General features: G+C 40.2%; 1 protein-coding gene across 1 annotated transcript in view; it reads left to right on the top strand.

Moving 5' to 3' along the window:
* The first annotated feature begins 5,793 nt into the window (after positions 1–5,793).
* CTNND1 (catenin delta 1) overlaps positions 5,794–12,922 on the top strand; it is a 60,004-nt gene continuing 52,875 nt past the window's right edge. The window contains 2 exon segments of the mRNA XM_043970637.1: positions 5,794–6,027; positions 6,223–6,296. The gene's annotated coding sequence lies outside the window, so the exon portion shown is untranslated.

Here is a 12,922-nt window from a genome sequence, read left to right as displayed (position 1 = left end):
CGCCCCTCCCGGGTCTGCCCGGCAACGCCGTTCCCATTGGCTCGCGGGCGCCGCCGAGGCCCAATCGTGAGGGGAGAGCCGGTTTGGGCGGGAGGAACGAGACTCCCTTTCTCAGGCCTTCGAGGCTGAGGCGACGGTGGGACGCTGCGGCTGTGGTAGGAGGAGGGGCCTCCCCGGGGGGCGGTGCGAGGTCACCCCGGGGGCCTCCACAGCCCAGCCCGGGGTGGGGGAACCCTCCCTCCCCCGCCTGCCCGTCACCAGAGTCACTGGTCCTGGAACCACAAGGGGACCGCCGGGGACCGCCTTGGACCACTACGAGAGCAGCGCGACACAGGCTTCACGGCCCCTCCCGGGATCCTCCGGGGCCTCAGTGTCCTCTTCTGTCAAATGAAGGTGGGGGTTGTGGCAGAACCGAACTCGCACCGGTAGGACTCAGAATGAGGGCTGGCTTCCTGACTTTTTGTTTGTTTGCGGGGTAGTGAGGGTTAAGTGACTTGTCCAGGGTCACACCGGTCAGTGTCAAGTGTCTGAGGCTGCATTTGAACTGTTGTTGTTGTTTGCGGGGCAATGAAGGTTAAGTGACTTGTCCAGGGTCACACCGGTCAGTGTCAAGTGTCTGAGGCTGCATTTGAACTGTTGTTGTTTGCGGGACAATGAAGGTTAAGTGACTTGTCCAGGGTCACACCGGTCAGTGTCAAGTGTCTGAGGCTGCATTTGAACTGTTGTTGTTGTTTGTGGGGTAGTGAGGGTTAAGTGACTTGTCCAGGGTCACACCGGTCAGTGTCAAGTGTCTGAGGCTGCATTTGAACTGTTGTTGTTGTTTGCGGGGCAATGAAGGTTAAGTGACTTGTCCAGGGTCACACCGGTCAGTGTCAAGTGTCTGAGGCTGCATTTGAACTGTTGTTGTTGTTTGCGGGGCAATGAAGGTTAAGTGGCTTGTCCAAGGTTACACAGCTAGTGTGTCTGAGGTCGGATTTGAACTCAGGTCCTCCTGACTCCGGACCGGCGCTAGGTCCACTGCGCCCCCTAGTGGCGGCCCTTCTTACTGTCCTGACCTCCTCCCCCTACCCCCTCAGTTTCCTCATCTGTAAAATGAGCCTGATGGCCAGCTCCAGACCCCTGGGGAGGGTTGTGGGTGAGGCTTATCTCCCTTCTCAGGCCCTCCCTGGGGTGCTTGTGAGCGTGAAATGAGTCTTGATGAAGGGCTTTGCACGTGCTGGAGTGCCGTCCATGTCTTGTCCCGAGGTCCTCTCCCGGGATGCCGGCCCCCCTCCCTGGCCCGCCCCGGGGTCTTATCCTCCCCTCCTGCCCCATCCAGGAGCGGGGCGGCCCTTAGGAGGGAAGGCCCCTTCCGGACCAGGAGCCTCGGCCGGGAACATGAGCGGGGGGCGAGGCGGCCTTTGAAGAGCTGGGCGCCCCGCTGACCTCTCGGGCCCCGCCGGGGCTGCTGCTGGGACTGGGCCGTGTCCATGGCCTCGTCCTCCCCAGCGCGGGTCCTCTGACCCCCGGGATCGGCCTGAGGCCGGGCACTGCCCGCGGGAGGCCGGAGGCCGCAGGGTTGTGAGAAGCGAAGGGAATGACTAAGAAGCCGCGTGTGAAGCCGTCGGTGTGCGCCCGGGGGGCCGGGCTTGGTACAGACAGAAGCCAGCCCGGGGCTCCCTGCCCTCAGGGAGAGGAGGGCGCCCACCGGACGCTAGGGCTGGAGGAGGGAGGCCTGGTGATTGGCTGGATATTCCGGGTATTTTATCATTCATCTCATTCATCCTTGTGACCTTAGCCAGGCCTCTCTTCTCATTTGTAAAGTGAAGGCCTTGGATGAGTCAGAGGGATTCAGTTTATGGCCTGCAGCACTTCAGAGCTCCTGAGGGACCTGAACCAGATAAAGATGTAAGGAGAAGTGTAACAAAATAATAAAAATACAATACAGGGGCAGCTACATGGTGCAGTGGATGGAGCACCGGCCCTGGAGTCTGGAGGACCTGAGTTCAAATTCGACCTCAGACACTTGGCACTTGCTAGCTGTGTGACCCTGGGCAAGTCACTTAACCCCAATTGCCTCACTTAAAAAAATACAATACAACATAGATAATGTTGATTTGTAGTTTTCAAAGTCAGTAGACACCCCACAGGAATCCTGCTTCAGTTTAACACCATTGGATTGGCCTCCTGGATCTCTAAAATCTCTTCCCCCTCTGAATTGTATAATTCAATTAATATTTTTTTAAATTTCTCCAAATTGAGGACACCAATCCAAGAATAGAGGAGAAAGGCGAACAAGGAATAGCACATAAAGTTGTTTTTTTTTTTTTAAAGAGGAAGCAAGAGTTGAGAGGAAATAGAACAGAAGGAGGACAGATTTAGATGGAGCCAGCAAGGAAAAAACAAAGACAGAAGACAGAACCATAAATGTTTATAATGTCTCACTGTAGTATTCAGACAGTGGCATTCTAGTGAGGTGATAGGGTTGAAGTTTGAGCAGAGATTAAGATTGTATTTGTTTCATCTTCTCAGGAAAATGTTGATATCAGGGCAAAGCTAAGTACCAAGAAAGATAGAGGGTCATCTTTTGTATTTTTATCCTAGCTCACATAAATACAGTTTCATTTTAGGTCAGTAGAATTTTTTTTTTTTTCTGTTTAGGGCAATGAAGGTTAAGTGACTTGCCCAGGGTCACACAGCTAGTAACTGTGAAGTGTCTGAGGCCAAATTTGAACTCAGGTCCTCTTGAATCCAGGGCTGGTGCTTTATCCACTGCGCCACCTAGCTGCCCCAAGTCAATAGAATTTTTAAACAAAATGACAAATCACAGTCCTACACAGCATTTAAAAAATGATACATTTTATGTGACATCTAGTAACTAAAAAGGATACAGAAGACAAAAGTACATTTTTTTGTGTGTTTGTTCAGTGCTTTCATCAGATTGAATGTTTATTAGTCCGTACCCTGTTCTAGTAGTCTTATATGGAGATGAATATATGGTGATTTTATTTTTTTTTAAAGTTCAGTACCTTCTCTGTTTTAAAAATATCTTCCTAATCTTTACTTCACCAATTTAAATGATCAACCTGTGTGTTTGTGGTTGCAGCTGCTCCTGGTGGTTCTGTCAGCCTTTGAGAGTTTTGAAGTTGAATGAAAAATATGTTCAGTATATTTTTAAGAATCAAGCAGAGAATTTTCTCTGAGCTCATAATACAACCTTGATTCTTTTTTTATTTAATGCAGTTTTAACTGTGGTAGGCACTGGGTATAGAAGACCAAAAAAAAAAGTTCACATTCCTCTGGGGGAATATAACATAGATAGATAGATAGATAGATAGATAGATAGATAGATAGATAGATAGATAGATAGATAGATAGATAGATAGATAGATAGATAGATGCAGAAAGGGAAAATATTATGAAGCAGGTCCACCCCCACCCCCTTAATTCTTTTCTACTTTACTGTAGAGGCTTTTTCCACTCAGTGTTTAGGAATCTTTATTTAGAAATGAAGGTTGGATAAATTTAATTAAAATTTTTTTTATCATATTTTAAAGGATCCATTTAATTTATTTGGTGATTTGTTTTAAGTCTTTATTTTAATGTTATTTAAAAATTCATTAATGTATTCTGCATTCCCTGCTGATTGACTTTAAAGTTTTAAAATAAAGCCACTTTTAAACACTGACTTCTTTGTTATGCACTTTCATGAACTAGCCCTCAGTTCATGTGACTGCTCCCATCTGAGCTAATCTGGAGCAATTTTGCAAGTACAATGATGTACAGTACCCTATCCTATACTTCACTCCTTTAAATGTACACTATCATATTCTATTCCTTCATTCTTTTTTTTCCAGGTAGCCATGTTGGTCTGGCAGGATATCATCCAATCATTCTACTATCATCAATTGCTTAAAACTTAATTCTTAATACTGTTTATTGCTTGCAATTTCACTGTGTTTGGGATTTTTGCATTTCTTTTTCTCAAGATGGCCAGAAGGAGTAGGAACATCATGAGTTTGGGTATCTGAGGACCTGGGTTTCACATGATGCTCTGCTACTTAAAGAATTTGTGACCTTGAACAAATTCACTTCACTTTGCTAGTTTAGCTTCAATTTTCTCTTTCATAAAACAGAGGATTGGTCCAGTCTCTAATGTTAAGGTCTCTTTGAACTCTAAATCCTCATACTGTTCTTCCAGAGCTATCCAAAGTCATCATTACTTCCTGACCATCATTATTTTTTCTTTCATTCTATAACAAATCTTAGGCACAGGCATTTCACACCAGGGAACTGGATATAATATTTATGTGATGGTGATATTATATAGGGTTCAAAGAGCAGTATGGAATAGTTAGGAAAGCTTTGTGAAAGAGGTGGGGCTTGACTCTTGAATTGGTCTTAGACAAATGGGTCGGGTTTGAATTGTTTGAGAAGAATTAAGAGAAAATTAGTTTAGGGGGGACATCCAAGCAATGAAAGTGAAATAACTTGAGGGGCTACTCTAGGAATAGTGATAAGATTAAACTCCTTGGAAGGGCGTTTTCTTGTCAGGGAGCTACAAGATAAACTTGGGTAGGTAGGGTGGGGTGAGATTGTTAAGGGCTGGGCCCTAGTTAATGCACTTTGTCCTATAGAGAGCCACTATAGGATCTGGCTAGAAAACCAGTATTCAAAAAAAAAAAATCAGAAATCCCCCTCCTCCTCCTCCTCCTCAGATATTAGGATTTTTTTTTCCCTTTCTAAATGAAAAGGAAGTTCTCAACTCATAATTTAAATTCTGCATGCTGCATTCTATACCAAACACTTAAAAGACACAGCCCCTGCTCTTTATTACCTGACATTCTAAGAACCTAATTTATGCTAGACATATCAGTATGGTTAAAAAAAAAGAATATAAATAATTCTTTTGTGTAGTCCAGTGTGAGTTAAACTAGAAATCATGAGGCCAACTCTGCCTAGAGTTCAGAAAAACATATACAATAAAGTTTCTGAGATTCCCTCAGTTTAATTATCTGGGCTGTTTTGTAGTCTACATCACTTGTCCTTCAATATGATTCACACATTTTTCAATGGAAAGAACAAAGACCTATATTAAAGAAACTAATCAACCCAAGAATCAGTTTCAATAAAAAAAAAAAAAATCAAAATAATGGAATTGAGATTTACTTCAAAGAAGACCCCTCCCAGCTTCTCATACGTGGATTAAATACCCCTAACCACCCCCCACCCTTTCCACCTCCCTGTCCCAAATTGGCTGCTTGTAGGGGAGGGACATGGAGGGTTGAGAAGTGACTCACCAAACACCAATAACCAATTAAAAAATTAAAATTTTGATATATAATTAAACAGTTTTTGCCTTTTGCCTGGACATTCCCCCACAACCAGAAAGCAGGGGGAAAGGGTTTGAAGAGACATACACAAAACCCCCAACAGTCCCATCTTCAAAGAACTCAGGAAATAGCTTAGCCTTTTTTCAATGCAGTGATTTTTTTAAAAACCCAAAAAAACCAAACACTTTTTTTTCCACTCAGATTCAGGCCTTGCCACACTTCCTATAGGATTGAATATTCTTTGCTTTTGCAATATACATCTAGATAAACATGTTATATTTATGCATATGTATTTTTAAAAGTTCTGTGTCTTTTTCTGTCTCTCCCTCTTTCTTTTTTTTTCTAATTCCTATAATAAAGTTTCCTATTGGATAAGGTCAGCTCCCTGATTTATGCCTGGTTTCTATTGGAAGCGCTCAAAGGCTGACATCACTTAGGAAAGCGAGGGGGTAGGGCTGGCAGATCAGTTTGTCACCACCCAGGCTCCCTTGCCTTTGGCTGGGTGCAACTTCCATTTTAGGTGTTGGATCTAGGAGGAAAGAAAAAAAAAAGAGAAGAGGAGAAAGAGAAGGAGAGAAAGAAGAGGAAAGAGCCTTAAAGGAGGAAGAGGTGGAGAAAAATTAATTGCATTATCGTATTTATCTTTCTCAGCAATATTGGCAAGGATTTGGGTTCCTTTTCGTAAAGGATTGTTTTTTAGAAGTCTGCAACTGAGGTGTGTGTGTATAATGTGTACGGAAGGGGTATGATAGGGATAGGCTAGCCAGTTGAATTTTTAATTTTTGCTAACTAGAGGGATTTTTAAAAGGTGCTGGCTGTTCGGGAGAAATTCAGCTAGGCTAACCGATTTTAAAACAAATTTTTTCCTCTCAATTTTTGCTACTTTTTATTTTATTTTATTCTTTTAAAGCAAAACAGCAAGGAGAAAGAACAAACTTCTGGGTCTCCAGCAGCGCTGGGAGCTAGCTGAGCAGCTCCTGAGGGGTAAGAGCAGTCTTGTGAATTTGCTTCTTGGTTTGTTTTCTGACTGTATATTGCCTTTTGTGTCTGATTGAGAACATTTATAGAACCTTTGGTAACAAAATTCAAAAAGTTGGGTTTTGGTGTATTGTGTGTGGGTTGAGACAGGAATTTGTCTTGAGGTCGAAAGCTGCTTTCGCAGATGGTTTTTCATATGTTTTAAAACTTATTTTACTTTTTGCCCTGTTTGTGGACGTGGAAAGTTGCAAGGAGATTTGCAGCTTAAGCTGTGGTAGTGCTTTCCCTCTTCTTCCCCCCCCACCCCCCAAGAGTGTGATTAAACGCCCCATGTCTGTTTCAGCCTCATGCTCCTGGGTGGATCCCGTTTTACTTTTCCAGGTGCAGTGGGTGGGAACCTCATTCTCTTGTAGTGGCCCTGCTGCTTTGCCTTTTAAAAGAAAACAAATGGATCCCCATCGACTGCATTTCCCTTTTCTTAAATTCTTAAAACTACCTTGGGTTGCTAAGACTTTTCTCCCCCGAAAAGCTGCAAAAACTATTTTGTAAGTTTTTTAATTGAGACCATTTAGTTTACCTGAATGAAGGAGAAAAATAATTTAGAAATGATTCTAGCTATTTATGTAGGGACGATAGTTTAAACAAGGTTAGCAGAAAACTCTTGCACTGTTGAGTTTCCAATTCATTTGAAGAATTTTAAAAGGAAAAATATATTTTTTTAAGCTGAAGGTCAGTTTTGTGGGTGAGTAGATTTTTAATTGATTTCCTACAAGATCAGAAATCTGTAGCATAGTAGGCCATTTACTTTTTTCCCTTCTTCTTTTAAATCTTTTGTGAAGTACTTTTTCACATATACTTTAACAAAATTCTAGATGATCGTGTAGTCAAATCATTAGCTAAAGATTGAGACTTCCTCTTTTCACTTTGCCCTTTTAATAATCAGAGCTACTTTAAAAATTATACATCAAATTAAATTCTTGACCTAATTGCAACAAGATTGGCCTTAATTTAGTCACCTTTAGTACCTATCACTGCTTATATGGTGTTGTTTTTTTTTCCAACCCTTTTTAATTAGGAAACTTCCCTGAAAATGTTTTTACATGCAAAACTAGAGTGTTGAGGGAGTTGCTTTGCTTAGGGGTTTCAAAATAAAATGGTTCTTATGCCTTTTTCTGTGATAATTCGGAGGACCAAAGTAAAGTGGTTCTTATAAGCCCTACCAATACTTCTTCCTTGATTCTGCAGTCTTAATTTAAAAAGAAAGGTTGGTACAATTATGGGGAGAACCCTATGAAATGATTGATTTAGCCCTTTAGGCTGTAGTTTTTATTTGGAGACTGTCCACCTTCCTTTTTCTGCCTTCACTCCAACCTAAGGTTCTGAGTAGATTTTTGGATGACTGATCCAAATTGCAGGTTGACCCATTATCTCTCTAAACCTTTAAGTGGGTATCTGTTGAGAAATATTACAAAGGCATTTTGAAAATGGAAAATAGGTTCTTGAAGACTGGGTAGCGGTGATTGGGGTCTGGCTTTAAGTGGATAGATACTGCACACCGATACTAGAACCCAAATAAGTGTCTAGAATAGAGGTTCTTTACCCTTATTTGTATTATGGTAGTCTAGTGACACCTATAGAACTCCTCAGAATAATTTTAAAAAATAGTTGAAGGGAATGCCAAATTTTAGCTAGATGTTAGTAAAACCAGAATTTTTTTCCCCATCTAAATTCACAGATACCCTCTTCTCCCCAACCGCCACTAGCACCTCCCTGAAACATATCCTTTGCCCCAACCAAACCCCCTCCACTCCTGGTTAAGAAACCTCTTGTCTAGAATGAGTGGAGGCAGCTGTAGATATTGTCATTGGCCTGTTTTTCGATAAGGAAGGAGATTTGTCTTTTCTTTTACCTCCTGTTATATTTTCAAGAATTGTAGGAAGTTTGGAACTTGGGATAAGGGAACCATCCTGTCTCTCTTTTGGAAGTGGAAGGAATGCCCTCCAGTTTTAGTGCTAGGCTAAGTAGGTATATTTTTATGTTTTGTTTTCACCTTTGTGTTAATGGTCCATTTGATAAATATTCCAGTGACCTTTGTTCTTTAGAAATCTCTACACAAAGTACTGTGGGGTTTCTATTATTTTTCTAGGAGTGTTGGAACTGAATTTAGGGGCAAATTCCGTAATTATATTTTCTTAGGCATAGAGAAATGGGACTAATAAAATGTGCCTTTAGCTAACATGCAATTGAGAGCATCTACTACCTTTTTAAGAAAACTCCAAGTAGTTGAGACCTGGTTGCCCTATTCCCTGAGGAGATGTAGAAGTAACTAGTCTTTCAAAAGAGAAATGATAGAATACCTGGAAGGAAATGGGCCTCTATGTGTTCCTTAAGAAACTGAGTTGCACTGAAGAAATTATATCCTACTTCTGATACCTGGTTCCCCTTTACTTCTACTTCCTAGACTAAGACTTCTGCTGTTTCTAGGGAGTAGCTTAAAAAAAGAGACCCTGCTAAATGTCACAGTGTTTTCCTCTTGTTCAAGGTCCTCACTTGACTTTTTCATATTGGTTTAATGTATACAACATTTCTGCTAATTTCATCAAAGGAAAACCTGTTAACTATTAATTCCACGATGGGGAAAGGAGGCTGGGCTAGAAAGAGGGATACTGTTTCAACCTTTTGATGAGAAAACTTGCCTTCTGTGTAGCATCTTGGTCGCATCAATGGTCTCCTTTCTCCAAAGAACCTTTATATGATTTGGGCTCATCTTTGCTGCTTCGTCATTTGTCCGGCAGCAGATAGCAGGTTGCCGATAGAAGCACATATGCATGGGATCCCTGAGGCTGTAGTACAAAACCTTGGAGGAAAGTATTGGTAATTTAAGAACCAAATGTAAATGCCAGCAAAAACCTCTCGACCTTTTAGGCTGTGTATTCAATCTTCTAACTCAACCTTTTAAAAACCAGAGTTGTTGACAACAGAGAAAGTTCTGGCCTCTTCCCCCGCTTTTGCTTTGCCTTCTGGCAACAATGTTGTGAAGTGCTTAGTTTTAAGGCCAAAAAGTCTGGGGCCTAGTCTACACCTGATCTTTGGAAGCCCCTGCTGCCCTTCATTAGCAGACTTAAGCCAAGTAAGGACTTTGTATTTGGCCCTTCTCTTTGGAAAGAACCAAATGCCTTGTAGGTTGGATTCATATGAGGGTATGTTTCAGTATTGGTGATGGTCATTTTTCACCTGAAATGCTTTCTTCTTTTTTGAAAGTGATTGTTTCATCCTTTTTGTAAATTTGGAATTAATACAAATTAATTAAATTTGACTGAATATTTCTACAAGTGTGGCTAGATAGCACTTAGTTTTGCTGAAACTACTTCATTTGAAATAATGTCCACATAGCACTGGTACTTGGCTGTAGGAAGTATTTTATTCGTGTGGTTTAATGTTTTTCATATTTAAGCCATATTCATAACGAGATGAAGCTCAGTTTTACATGAATCTTACCTAAAGGGATAGACTAATGGGGATTGTTCTTTAATCGCCTTTTTCCCCCAAACAAGGGTTAATGTGGCACTCAGTTGAAAATAGGGATTTCTCTGCTTAAGTGCAGCTGCCTACAAGGTTGCCAATAGAGCATTGATGTAGCCTGGCAAAGGGATTTTTAGAAGGAACTGCTCCAGTTTAGAATGACCAATGGGGAATAGAGGGCATGCATTGATTTGTGTTTTTGTTGTGTAGCTTATTAGACATTTTGAAGTAGTTTGTCTCTTCAAATTTATACTTTGTATAATAATTTGTTATTAAATATTAAATAGTGAGAATGGAATTTGGCTATCTTGACAGAGTTTTACCCAGTTGCTAGATGTTCCAGATGAAATTTAAGTCTCCTTCAGAATACATTAAGATATGATACAGAAAGATGGGCAAAGTGATGATGGGCTTTTTAAAGGCTCCCCAAACTTCTTCATTTTGTTAGCCAATGATTGATAATTGGGGGCACTTTTAAAAATGGTTTTATTAGATTTCCTGAAGTATTGTGGTGAATTTCAGCATGTTAACTAATAGCAAATGGGCTTTTAATTTTTATTGTCTGAATTTTGAAAAGTTTTATGGCTATTTATAATCCATCATTTATTTCAACATCTTGTTTTGTGACAAAGCAAAGATATTCAACACAGTGAACTACATCTCACAATGTATTCTGCTTTTTCTCTCTTTCCATTCCAACTTTGACTGGATTATCTGTTCTGTGAGACCCTCACCAGTTTTTCAGTTGCTCAGAATTAGGCTTCCTTTAAGTGATCTTTTCATTTACGTCACTGTCATTTTGTAAATTCTTTGGTTCTACTTATTTTACTCTTATCTCACTTCATAAAAGCTCAAAGGTTTTTTTTGTTTTTTCCTGAATTTTTCAAATCCACTTTTTCTTGCTATGCAGTAATGTTTCATTCATATATGATAGTGTGTTTAGCTACTTCCCAATCCATGAGCACCTAATTTTTTTTCCTGTTTCTTTGCTACTGTTAAAGAATGCTGCTATGAATATTGTGGTGTGCTTTTGTTTCTAACCCTGTGACTTCCTTAATGTATATATCTAATAGCAGAATTGCTGGATTAAAAGGTGTGGACAGTTAAGTCACTCTCTTGCCTACTTCCAGAATGTTTGGGCTGCTTCAGAGCTCCAGTGAAAGCTCTTTAGTGTTCCTGTACTTCCCTACCCCTTCTAACATTGATTTCCCAAATGGGCAGGAGTATTTTAAAGAAAATACACAGAATCCTAAAGTGAGAATATGATCAATTACCCACTTCTCTTTTCCATCCCACTTCCCATTGTCTAATATAATTATAATATATAGTTTTAAAAAATGAAAAGTATTATGGCATGTCTTATAAAGTGATATATAGCATTCAATACCATTCTCTGATAAAATGCTTATTGCTAGCAAATTAGTCCATTTTTTTTACTTAAATGAGTCATTTGTAAATATTAAGTTCAGAATAAAATGGATTTGAAAATTTTATCTTTCAAACCAGTCTTCTGTTATTGAGAGCTATTAGTATGCACTTTAAAATTTTTTAAGATGACTTACTGCCAGGTATCTATTGGACTTCTGCCTTTCATTTAAAGGTTCTGCTTCATTGTGTTTAGAAAATGTTTTGGAACTACTCTTTGGTCGATTAAATGAGTGGTAAAATGAGGCTGGAGATAAAAAATTCTACTCTTCATAAAATGTTTGTGATACTTGTGATAAATTAGTATCAGAGTTCAACTACATCTCCACTCATTTAGGCCCCTTGAGTAGAACCTAACAAGGGTAATACAAGCTTTTCCTACTTCTTTAAGGACAGGTACCTTGTGAGTTATCTCTTCTGGTCCATTAATTATGCCTTTAGTGACCAGAGACAGACTAGAAAGGGGCTAGTCAGGCTGATATTATTAATAGTTGTTAAAGCTAGTTACTGAGGTCTCATTTGTCTTAGAAGGATGGAATTTCCAATTTATGGTGGTAGTTGAACCTATAAATGAGCACCTTTTCCTCATGTCTTATTTATCAACCTGACCCCACCCTCTGTTTCAGTGTCCAGAAAACCTCTAGAATCTTCTGTTCCCATGAGCATTTGTCAGACTTCAGTAAACTTAGCTTGAATCCTAGCTCTGCTACCTGAACTATATCCATGGACCAATTGACTCAATCCTGTGCCTCAGTTTCTTTGTCTGTAAAATGGGGCTAATAATGTTTTATGTATCTTATAGAATGATTGTGAGAAAAAAACACATTGTGGGGGCGGCTAGGTGGCACAGTGGATAAAGCACCAGCCCTGGATTCAGGACTCCCTGAGTTCAAATCCGGCCTCAGACACTTGACACTTACTAGCTGTGTGACCCTGAGCAAGTCACTTAACCCCCATTGCCCTGCAAAAAAAACAAAAACAAAAAAAACACATTGTAAACATTAAAACGCCATTTAAATGTGAGCTGTTTAAAGGATAGCGGCTTGAACTTAAGAACTGTGAAGGTCCATTCCCCTGCTCTATGATTTATAGAGGCTATGATGAAAGTCAGATCACCAAGCATTTATTAAATGCTTACTATGTGCCAGGCACTGCGCTCTGTTGGGAATACAGATATGAGCCCCAAAGCAGTCCCTGATGAGAGAATTTGGAGAGGTTCCTTTGATTCTTGTTTATTTTAATATCCATATATATTTTAATTATCAACCATTTGTGGTTCTTTCGTGAGGGTAGCTAACCATGTCTCTAAGCAGTGAAGCAGTTTCTGATAGCCTTTCCCCTGATTCTTTTTCCTTTCACTTCTTATCCTTGTCTCCTCTTCTCTGAAGGACTGAATTCATTCTCTTTGCCCATTTGCCCTCATTTTATGTCTTACTTAGGTCAGTATCATTCATGTGCATTGCTTGACCCCAGGGATAGTTTTAAAACTAGCTAAAGTAGCTTTTAATTCTTGTTCAAGAATAAACTACTTTTTTTTTCCTAAGGGGAAAAAAATTAACCATAGCCATTTGTAGACTATAAAGTACTCTACTAACGTTAGCTGCTATTATGATTAAAGCAGTATCTATATTAAAAAAATGTATAACTGGCAATTCAGTTCAACTAGCATTGAGTGCCTGATGTGC

This window comes from Dromiciops gliroides, chromosome 6 (assembly GCF_019393635.1).
Source record: "Dromiciops gliroides isolate mDroGli1 chromosome 6, mDroGli1.pri, whole genome shotgun sequence".
NCBI lineage: Eukaryota > Metazoa > Chordata > Mammalia > Microbiotheria > Microbiotheriidae > Dromiciops > Dromiciops gliroides.
This window is presented reverse-complemented; position numbering and strand designations above follow the sequence as displayed.